Below are 11,903 nucleotides of genomic sequence, written 5' to 3'. Positions count from 1 at the left end.
GGCATCATCATCTCTCTATTTATGTATATGTTTTACAGTGTTGGTGCTGTTTCAGGTATGACTGGTACCAGACAGACACCAGCATCATCATCTCTCTACTTATGAAGAAGCTCAGAGCTGATAACTTCCAGCAGTTACAGATCAGACGGTTGGTTATAGCCTTGGCAACTCTTATCTATGTGGGGTGGTAGCATGAGACTATCTGCTGATAATTAGCTTTGGTTCTCTAGTTGGTCATACATGGTGAGAATGAAATAAAGGAAACGGCATCTCCACCTATAGTAAAGGACTCGGTGTTAAAATACTTGTTGAAGTGAGGTACATGAAGCTGGTGAAGAACACTATAAATATGTTACTAGTATTCTGTGATAAGACTAGTACTTCAGGGTTAATAATAGTATAACAGTACTAGCACCTCAGGGTTAATGATAGTATAACAGTACTAGTACCTCAGGATTAATAATAGTATAACAGGACTAGTACCTCAGGGTTAATAATAGTATAACAGTACTAGTACCTTTAGGGTTAATAATAGTATAACAGTACTAGTACCTCAGGGTTAATAATAGTATAACAGTACGAGTACCTCAGGGTTAAAAATAGTATAACAGTACTAGTACCTCAGGGTTAATAATAGTATAACAGTAGCTACTAGTACCTCAGGATTAATAATAGTATAACAGCACTTGTACATCAGGATTAATAATAGTATAACAGTACTAGTACCTCAGGGTTAATAATAATATAACAGTACTAGTACCTCAGGGTTAATAATAGTATAACAGGACTAGTACCTCTGGGTTAATAGTAGTATAACAGGACTAGTACCTCAGAGTTAATAATAGTATAGCAGTACTAGTACCTCAGGGTTAATAATAGTATAACAGTACTAGTACCTCAGGGTTAATAACAGTACTAATACCTCAGGGTAATAATATTATAACAGGACTAGTACCGCAGGGTTAATAATAGTATAAAAGTACTCGTACCTCAGGGTGAATAATAGTATAACAGTACTAGTACCTCAGGGTTAATAATAGTATAACAATACCAGTACCTCAGGGTTCATAGTATTATAACAGCACTAATACCTCAAGGTTAATATTATTATAACAGTAATAGTACCTCAGGGTTAATAACAGTATAACAGTACTAGTACCTCAGGGTTAATAATAGTATAACAGTACTAGTACTTCAGGGTTAATAATAGTATAGCTGTACTAGTACCTCAGGATTAATAATAGTATAACAGTACTAGTACCTTAGGGTTAATAATAGTATAACAGGACCAGTACCTCAGGGTTAATAATAGTAAAACAGTACTAGTACCTCAGGGTTAAATAATAGTATAACAGTACTAGTACCTCAGGGTTAATAATAGTATAACAGTACTAGTACCTCAGGGTTGATAATAATATAACAGTACTAGTACCTCAGGGTTAATAATAGTATAACAGTACTAGTACCTCAGGGTTAATAATAGTATAACAGTACTAGTACCTCACGGTTAATAATAGTATAACAGTACTAGTACCTCAGGATTAATAATAGTATAACAGCACTAGTACATCAAGGTTAATAATAGTATAACAGTACTAGTACCTCAGGGTTAATAATAGTATAACAGTACTAGTACCTCAGGGTTAATAATAGTATAACAGTACTAGTACCTCAGGGTTAATAATAGTATAACAGTACTAGTACCTCAGGATTAATAATAGTATAACAGCACTAGTACATCAAGGTTAATAATAGTATAGCAGTACTAGTACTTCAGGGTTAATAATACTATAACAGTACTAGTACCTCAGGGTTAATAATAGTATAACAGTACTAGTACCTCAGGGTTGATAATAATATAACAGTACTAGTACCTCAGGGTTAATAATAGTATAACAGTACTAGTACCTCAGGGTTAATAATAGTATAACAGTACTAGTACCTCAGGATTAATAATAGTATAACAGCACTAGTACATCAAGGTTAATAATAGTATAACAGTACTAGTACCTCAGGGTTAATAATATTATAACAGTACTAGTACCTCAGAGTTAATAATAGTATAACAGTACTAGTACCTTATGGTTAATAATAGTATAACAGTATTAGTACCTCAGGGTTTATAGTATTATAACAGTACTAGTACCTCAAGGTTAATAATAGTATAAAAGTACTAGTACCTCAGGGTTAATAATAGTATAACAGTACTAGTACCTCAAGGTTAATAATAGTATAACAGTACTAGTACCTCAAGGCTAATCATAAACTATTCTTATAGCTAGTAGTACTCTCCTGACAGCTGATAAGTCAAATGGTCATGTAGATACTGTACACTGATACTGTTATTGTACAGGTGGAGATAAAACTGTAGAGGTGATTAGTTGGAAAGCTCTTTAGACTGACTCAAAGCTGGATAAGTTAAAAACCTTCAGTGTCGAACCAGGTTAGTATCCTAACTATGCTGAGTACTGAATGGCTGTACATTTACTGCTAGTAGGGCTGTCCTTCATCCAAGGTCATATGTCTGTTTGTCTGGTCATATTTAAGAATTAGTGAAAATTCAAAATTAGTATATCATAAAACTTCTATTTGAGCGTCATCGTGATGTGTTTTCCATTCTTCCTCGCTAGTGGTGTTCTGTTAGAGGTAGCAGTCAAATAAAGTGGTGGTCTATTAGAGGTGGTGTTCAATTAATGGGCGCTGTATTTTTCCACCCTTCCTGTATAGTGTCATTTTATTAGAGGTGGCATTCAAATAAAGGTGAGCTCAAATAGAGGCCTTATTTAGCTGTGAAATAAGGATTAAGAGCTCAACTTTATTACAGTTATAAGTCATTAGACCACCAGGTTAAAGTAAGTTAATTGTCTATAAATGTCCTACTAAACATGGCTGCCTTTATATCACTGCGTATGGAAATGACCTTCATCAAGCTTGTCTTTCATGTCAGGAGAACATGTCAGCGAGAATAATTTACTAACATGCTTTTAAAAACATGGAAATCAAAACTTCTGCGTCCTTCACTTCCTATTGTGTTGTGGATAGAATTATTATGATAAACACATTAAATGCAGCAGAGAGCATTGCATGCATTAAAATGCGTTAGATGCATTAAAAAAGCATTAAATGCATACATAGACTGATTGGCTCTAAGGCTAAACTGTTTACATTTACCTCAGGCTATATCAAAAAATTCTGCTTTTTCTGGTCTTAAACATTATGGTAACATTTAAATGGTAACTGTTTCCAAAGGCGCACATAGTTATTCAGGGACAGCGTTAGTAGACACAAAGTCATTGCTGTCAAACATATCATTTATTTGCAGCTACTATTGACAGTACCAAGTGAGACAAGCTGGCTGTAGAAGCTGTAGAATGGTTGTTTATCCTTGGCGGTCTAGACGAGGTTAAACAAGGATTTCTGGGAGCGGAAAGATGGTAATCAGAGCCGGTAGGTCTTGTATAGTTGGCTTCTTCTTGTTTTACTCGGATTACGTGTTAAAGTTTAAAAATTACATCCGGTCGAAATAAAATGAAAAAACTATGTCATTATACGGAAAAAGCAAACTTAAATTGTTAAAAACTAAAGGTGTGCTGCTCTGTATGTGGTATATGATAACTCCAAATTCTACAACAATGAAAAGAGGCAGCCAGCAGTGGACAGTTGAGAGAAAAGGTGGCAAAAATTATAAACGCACGCTAAATTCAAAACACACATAATAAATTAAAAATAAAAAAGCAGAAAAGTTGAATATTCTTTACTTCTTTGCTTTTTTTTCAAACAAAAAGTCCAAAATATGGCCCTTGCGGCCTTTTGTATTTATAAACATCTTTTGTAAGTTGAAGTAATATTTCTACAAAAATATCTTTCATGACTTGGTAATTACGCATATAGAGGTTCCACTGTATACAGAAGTTGACCTTTTGAACTAGGGTAGTCTCATGTTACCACGATGTTTACACTAGTAAGACATATTACTGTAGTACATAGTATTACCTGTATTATCCGTAGAAGCTTTTAGTACCTGATATCTAGTATCTACTAGCAGATAGTAGTACCATCATGTGATAATGTGCTTCCTGTCTTATGTAGGACAACATGGGACGTTAATTATACTCTCTGTGTGTGCACTGGAGTAGTTATTTTTACTACACTGCATTGTGGGATGCATGGTGATGTTGTGAGTGTGATGCCAGTGAGTTGTCCTCCCTATCAAAGTATAGAACTGAGCCTACGTGTATGTGTCATTACAGCAACAATCAGGAGGTACAGTTCTCAGCACTAACTGGGGAGATATTGGTAAAAAGGATGTTGAGGTGAAACCACCAGATGGTATGGAGTTCAAGAAGTGGTACTAGCTTATCAAGAGGTCACCAAAACAGGAGTAGCTCTCATAACCACAATCTATATATATTTACCTATATGAATATTGCTCATCAGCAGGTCTGCAACTCTGGCTTTGTTGTATATAAAGTGTTTTTCTGGTTTATGCATAGAGAATAACAAGATTATTATGGACGTTTATAACAGCACTGATGCTCTAACATGTACATGTGATGAACTATACTCTATAACTTTTATAATAAATTCAATATGACTGTCCAATAAGATTGCATGAATGATGATGTGCAACCAATCGTAATACAGAAAATATATTGCATCAACCAATCATGAAGCAGTAAATGTTATGAAGAGTTCTCAGTTGTTTTATATAAGAATTAGTACATTCCTACATATAGATGAGTGCTGATCACTTTACCAGAATATGAGACATTTATATAGAGGGTAATGTATATGATTTCACTAGGACTTTTATATATACGCTTGTTTGCCTAGTGATTACAGCTGACACCTCTGGTTTTTCCACTATTACCTAATAGGTTTTCCCAACTAGTATGGCTCATTCAAATGTTAACAATAATTATGTATAGAAGGTACTAGAAACCAGTTTATTCCATAAAGGACAGAGTGTTACCAAAGTGAAAAAGGTGAATGAATTACAAGGTTGTTGTAGATAAGTACATGTAGTTGATAAATTCAAGTTAGTTTTATGTTAGTAAACTAAGATTATGAGTTGTCTGTCCTCACATTTTTAATTGGTCATTCTTAGTGTTATGAGTTATTTGTCCTTGCTCTATAAGTTATCACTCTTCTCAGTAAAGTTTATTTGTCCTCACAATATGAATTATTGCTCCCAGCAATTGAGTCTGTAACTGTCTTAGCATTATGAGTTGTCTGTCCTCACATTATGAGTTATCTACCCATTAATAAAGTGTGCAGGACAATCAGTAGTTTGATTTATATAGCAATTGTAGCATTTCTGAACCAGATGTGCTCCAATGTACAACCTTCACAAGTTACCTCTTCAGCTGTTCAACATATTACAACACATACATAATACAATAGTCACTCTATAACAATACACCTTTATGATGTCACAAGTATATGTAACTATGACGTAGGTTATTAGAATGGTTCAGGAGTTGACTGGCTATTTTTTCATTGTTCCACTCTCTCACTTTAATCCTTTTGGCCAATAAACTCTGCAATAATATTAGGGGTGGTCGCTACAACCTGCCCTATTCCCAACGTGTTTGGTTTCCATCAGTCATCTGTCTTCTCCATGTTCACCCAACCACTTCTCTTTCTTTGACTAATTTAAAGTCCCTTCAGACTTTCCAAACACTCTGGTAAAAGTACACTAAACTCTGTCCTCCAGCTTCGGTCTGGTCAGTACAATACAATAGTTTATTCAGTTGACTGCATAACTCATAGACCTATTAACTATAGGTAATAGTTAATCGGTCTATGGTATAACCTCTCGATCCAGTAGATTTATTTCTAAAGCCAGAAGCATTTTAAACCAAGCATATCCTTTCGCCTCAGTTTTGAATAACATCACCAAGTAACGACGAGCCGTTATTTCTAGGAATGTTAGTTTAGTTATAGTGGAACAAGTAGACATTTTACTCTGTACAGAGGGTTTACACAGTGAGAGATTAACAAGAGAAAAAGAACAGGCTATGAGACATAATTCTAGGGATGTGATCGCTACATGAGAGTCAACAATATGATTCTTAGAGAGAGAGTTCTTATGTGAGAATATAAGGAGGTTTATTACAGTAGAATAGTAAGAAGGTGATGTGAATATATGAGAAGTCTAGTTACCATATAAACATTTATTAGTACATGTCATTATACTAGAGCTATCTTCAATCCTATTTGTATTGCATCCTACATCTAGCTAATTTATAATATATTTTGTGGTATCTTCGTGAGTAGCTCTATGAAACTATTTGATCAATCTATGACTCAGGCTGCTATTTAAAAACCATATTTACTGTATAAGTATGTGTCTGATTATAACTGAAAGGTTCTGTTATGTGTCAGTCAGGTCAGAATTGCAGATAAAACAGGATTCAGATCTTAAATTCATCATATGTACATCCATGATAGTTTGAGTTTGATGACTTATAATAAATTGACTTAAAATGACTTGATGATAATTGTGAGTTGAGGTGAGATTGAGTAACATAGACCTTGAACCTCAGAGAAGGACAGACCCCTCATGTGACCGTCCCAAACAGAGATAAAGTCTATTAGCTCTACTCAGCTGTATTTCATATACATGTATATACATAGAAGGTATCACTGGAGTAACAATAATAACAATTTAGTGCTCAAAGTTTGATACTGACTCGAGATGTTTATTATTTGCTGCCCAGAGGTTGTATGTCAGCATAAACTACTCTGGTCTAACGAGTTTTCTGTTTATATCAAATATGCCTGTACGCTATCACATGTCACTTCTGTCTGTATGCCTGAAACAGACAGAAGTGACACATGTTTACATGTACATAATACTGTTTCTCATGGCTAATTTTGTGCCTGGCTCAAGAATGTTTACCTTAGCTGATATGGCTTATAAACCCTGAAATTTTCTCTTTATAATATTTGACTAACGTCCTGACGTATATAATAACCATCTGATAACAATCATTCATACCTTCCCATCATGCAATTTATATACATGGTGATGAAGTTTATGCTATTTCATAATTAGACTGTTTTCATAGTTAGAATAAGATGGAGTCAGCTAGTGGTATGTATTTTATAATATTTAATAAGATGTTTAGTTAAACTGCATCTAAATCCAGTTAATTTAAAGTAACATTTTTCTCTTTTATAATAATATGTTTAATTAAGTTAGAGCCCATATTGTACATATAAAGAAAACACTAGTGTGTGTGTCTGTATTGAGAGTAGTCTGATGCGTATGGCTGAGAAAAGGATGATCTATGTAGGTAATTGATAGTAGTCATAATACAACTGAAAATTTACACTACAACGCATCAACTGGGGGTTAAAAGGTTGTCATGATAGATACAGAAAAGGCATATTTTACATGACAGCAATACTGTAGCAGATGCTTTTCCAATATTACCATTAGTAGGATTTGTCTTCCTTGTATATGTTATTCACCATGCGATTTGCTGTAACCTGCTTGTACTGGGTTGCGCAATGCGAATGGTAGAATAAAATATATATTATGTTTAAATCCACATAGTTAAATCGGCTGCGTAATCACCGTTTTCACATTATGTCACACTGGAAAGGGAAATTATTCTGAGAATATATCAGAGTGTGTCTCGAGTAATGATGAGGTGAACTGATGAGCATGTAAAGGCATGTCTGAGTGAAAAACGGAGCCATTTGTAGACAAAATTACCAGGTGATTAGATTGTAAGGATATCCAATGGACGTGTCTGGTGAAGTTCTGTTCTCCAAGAAGTGGAAAATTTGATTGAATTTTTAAAATATTATTCAATATGGCATAGCGAATCTGTAGGTGAGAAGGATACCCTGGTAGAGGTTGTCAGCGGCATCCGAAGAGCTGTGTGTTAGAATCAGTGAGTGACAGTGAGAGAGTGAGAGTCAGAAAGAGAGACTCAGAGATTAAGAATCAGAGAGTCAAAATCAGAGAGCGAAAATTAGGGAGTGAGAGTCGGAGAGTGAGAGCCAGTGAATGAGAGTGAGAGTCAGGGAGTGAGAGTCAAAGAGTCAGGGTCAGGAAGTGAGAGTCAGAAAGTGAGAGTCAGGGAGTGACAATCAGACAGTGAGAATCAGAGAGTGAGAGGGAAAGTCAGAGAGTGAGAGCATTTTCACTTCTAATTTCTCTGATGGGGGAATGTAAAATAACTTTTGTTTCTTATATGCCGAGTGTTTCACTCTGTACAGCAAGCGGTATTATGAGCGGTGAACGCCCCTTAACGATCTAGCCAATTGCATTGCGAATGTCCTTAGACTAACCGCAGCGTTCAATATGCTGAAATCGGTAAATTGCATAGCTTAGCGTTACTATAAGCGGAGTACCGACGAGCATAAAACATGACCGGAAATACGCCCACTGTTGAAATGTCCTGCGAACAGCATTGCAAGCCATGGCTGAAATACAACTACAACGAGCGTCTTCACAAAAATAGAAAGTTGAAAAATAGTTGTGCCATGAAGCTTTCTACGTGACAATGAAAGTAAGTATAAGTTTAGCTAATATATGAAAATTTACTACTAAAAGTATATTGCGCTTGAAAATATTGCTAGTGATTTTTTGAAGATTAAATGATAACGTTCGCGTTAATTTAGGTAAAGCTGGATTGTGTTAGAATTCTCTGATTGCAAGTAGTCATTTGTTAAAATGTCTATAACTCTAAGTGGATTTCTAGAGAGTCAAACTTATGATTATCCCAGCATGCACGTTGACCACAAGAGCATCAGTAGGCCTGCTATAAAGTGCTAATTAATGTTCATCTTAGTTCATGTTACTAACCACAAATAAGTTGGAATGCTGTGAATATGCTAACTGATTAGGTTGCTTATTTTATTATTTGAACGGTAAGAAGGTCAAGCACTTGATTAGATGCCACAAGCTTGTAAAATAATGCAAGTAAATTTATACTAAATATGCTAGAAGATGCGCAATTCAGTTGTTCATAAGGTCAAAGTTTAGTAGGTCAGCAGGTGTTATTTTGTAGCTGACGACCAAAAGAAATTAACATTCAATCACAGGTACAGCGTGGGAATCCACCTTTTTAGGCTGTTTACTACTATGTTCAGGCTGTTCCGCTCTTACAATTGTAGTTGGTTGATTTAAGAGAAACTTAGGCCCTGGTTGTCTACAAAGAAAACAAAGCACTGGTTACATCATAATATATCAGAAGCCAAAACAAAGGTGAGTAATAATAGAACTACATACACGTCTACCCGTACTAGACAAGTACGGGTAAGAATTTGTGAGAAACAAGCCAGGTTATCCCATCTCTTCATGTTGTTGATTTCTGGTCTACCGTCTTGTGGAGTTTACATGGTAACATAAACTAGCATGGAATGTAGTATTTGTTTCATGAATGATTGTCTATTACGTGAGATAAATATAAGGGGTTGAATCCATATGAAGATGTTAGAGGGAAACTACAGCGATTATAGAGTTAATCAAATAGTAATCGCTGTAACTATTAGTATTAATATGGTCTATGTACCTTCCACATATCTAACATAGTCTACAGTGTACTTCCTATGTCTAGTGACTGTTTAGTATTAATATGGTCTATATACCTTCCACATAACTAACATGGTCTACAGTGTACTTCCTCAGTCTAGTGACTGTTTAGTATTAATATGTTCTATATACCTTCCACATATCTAACATAGTTTACAGTGTACTTCCTTTGTTTAGTGACCGTTTAGTATTAATATGGTCTATATACCTTCCACATATCTAACATAATCTACAGTGTACTTACTCTGTCTAGCGACTGTTTAGTATTAATATGGTCTATATACCTTCCACATATCTAACATAGTCTACAGTGTACTTCCTATGTCTAGTGACTGTTTAGTATTAATATGGTCTATGTACCTTCCACATATCTAACATAATCTACAGTGTACTTACTCTGTCTAGCGACTGTTTAGTATTAATATGGTCTATACACCTTCCACATATCTAACATAGTTTACATTGTACTTCCTTTGTCTAGTGACACATGTCTAGAGCTATTCCTCCCATAAATGTTATACTCTGAAGGTACTTTACTTTGTTTTCTATCTCTATGAAGTAGCATCACTATAATTTGTTATTCCCTAGGACACCTATGTATTCCCCTCATCTAACTTTCGCGTTTTCGCGGGGTCATCCTCTCGCGAAAATTTCATGAGCGAAACTAAACTATCATAACGAACGAGCGAAAACGCGGAATTAGATAGCTTTGCTCGTTGATACTGTAGAATGGAATTTTATAACGACATTTATTTTAACGTTTTTAACGACCACTATAGCGTCGGTAAAATATAAACCAACAAAATAATTTGACTCAAAATTTATTACGTTATTATTTTGCAATTAATTATGATTATTTTCCCATTAAGAATGATTTATAATGATAGGAATTTGATGTCAATGCACACGCATTAGTAGCGTTATCGTTTGTTGGGGACATCAATCAATGCAGTGAGCACCGCGTGTTGAAAGAAAATAAGACACACTGACACTCACAGTACTACACAAGCAGCATGGCTCTGGAAAGGTTTGGATTCACCACTGATACCTCTTCAATAACTTGTAATGTTTCAGAAGATGAGGCAATAGAGAAAGAGTTAGCTCTGATAAATAACACTAATAAAAACGGAAGAGAGGAAGTCATAATAACTACACACTGTGCTAGTATATGTAGTATTACTAGCAGCTGTATCACGTATGTATTTGTATACAACTTGTAATTACTGTAATAAAGATGTTCAGCAATTATTAGCGGCAGTTGAGTGTTTGGGAAAACGTTAAAATTAATACCTATACACAACACCGTTGATCGTTAAAATTAAAATACGTTAATATAAAAACAAGCTAAATTGTGACAGAAACATTAAAATTTTCAGCGTAATTAAATTCCATTCTACAGTAGTCCAAGAAACAAATGGCAGCAAGCGATCACATTGCATTATCGATCTCGGCCATACAATTCTACCTGCGGTTCACAATTACAAACTAGTCCCAAATTGAAAATTTTTTCTTACCGGCGAACAGAACCTGAGGAATATAATTATGTTTGTTCCACTGCCTTTATTTTCACATCATTATATTTTCGCACTCATCAGAGTTGCGAAATTAAGTTGCAGCAAAATTTTACTCTGTATGTTACTCACGAAACTAAATACTAGCGAAATATAAGTGTCCTAGGGTTATCATTCTTAGCTTCTGGAAACCTGTTCTTTCCATTATTGTTATTGTTATATTTTTGTAGCTTTAGTTCCTTAAATGTCACTCAGTGTTGATTGCAGGGTTGGAAAAAACCACTGTTTTTATGAAAATATCGGAAATACCACGTTTTTTTGGTTTAAACCGGCTTTTATGGTTTAAACCGGGTTTTATGGTTTTTATAATTTTATCAAGCTTTTTGCAATTTCAAGTCCAATTAACATCGCTTACTAAAGCTGCATGACTGAGTATTGAACATACATATGGGCTGGTCCATAATTAGTCGTGTGACTTTTGTAAAGGTTTTCTAGCTATATGATGATTCAAAATATTCTAAATTTGTATTTTTTGGACTACACCACTTAGTGTTTGAAGCATGCTTGAGCCTTGATAAGTTGGATTTGGACCATTTGTAAAATCATAAAAATGCCATGTGTAATTTGAGGTTAGTCGTGAGATCCAGAGAATTCTGCTTGATAGGAGGCATTATGTTTGGTTTATTCTTTCTTTGAATTGAAATGCCCTACTGTAAAGTTACTGCAATTTTAGCATCCACTAGGTGTTCAAAGAGATTACTCCACTTTTAATTTTGTTTAAACAATTTTAGTTCTTAAACTATTTCAATGAAAAACAGTTAGCCGTGTGACATCTAACA

The sequence above is a fragment of the Watersipora subatra genome, chromosome 8 (assembly GCF_963576615.1).
Source record: "Watersipora subatra chromosome 8, tzWatSuba1.1, whole genome shotgun sequence".
NCBI classification, from domain to species: Eukaryota; Metazoa; Bryozoa; class Gymnolaemata; order Cheilostomatida; family Watersiporidae; genus Watersipora; species Watersipora subatra.
Note: the sequence above shows the minus strand (reverse complement) of the source record.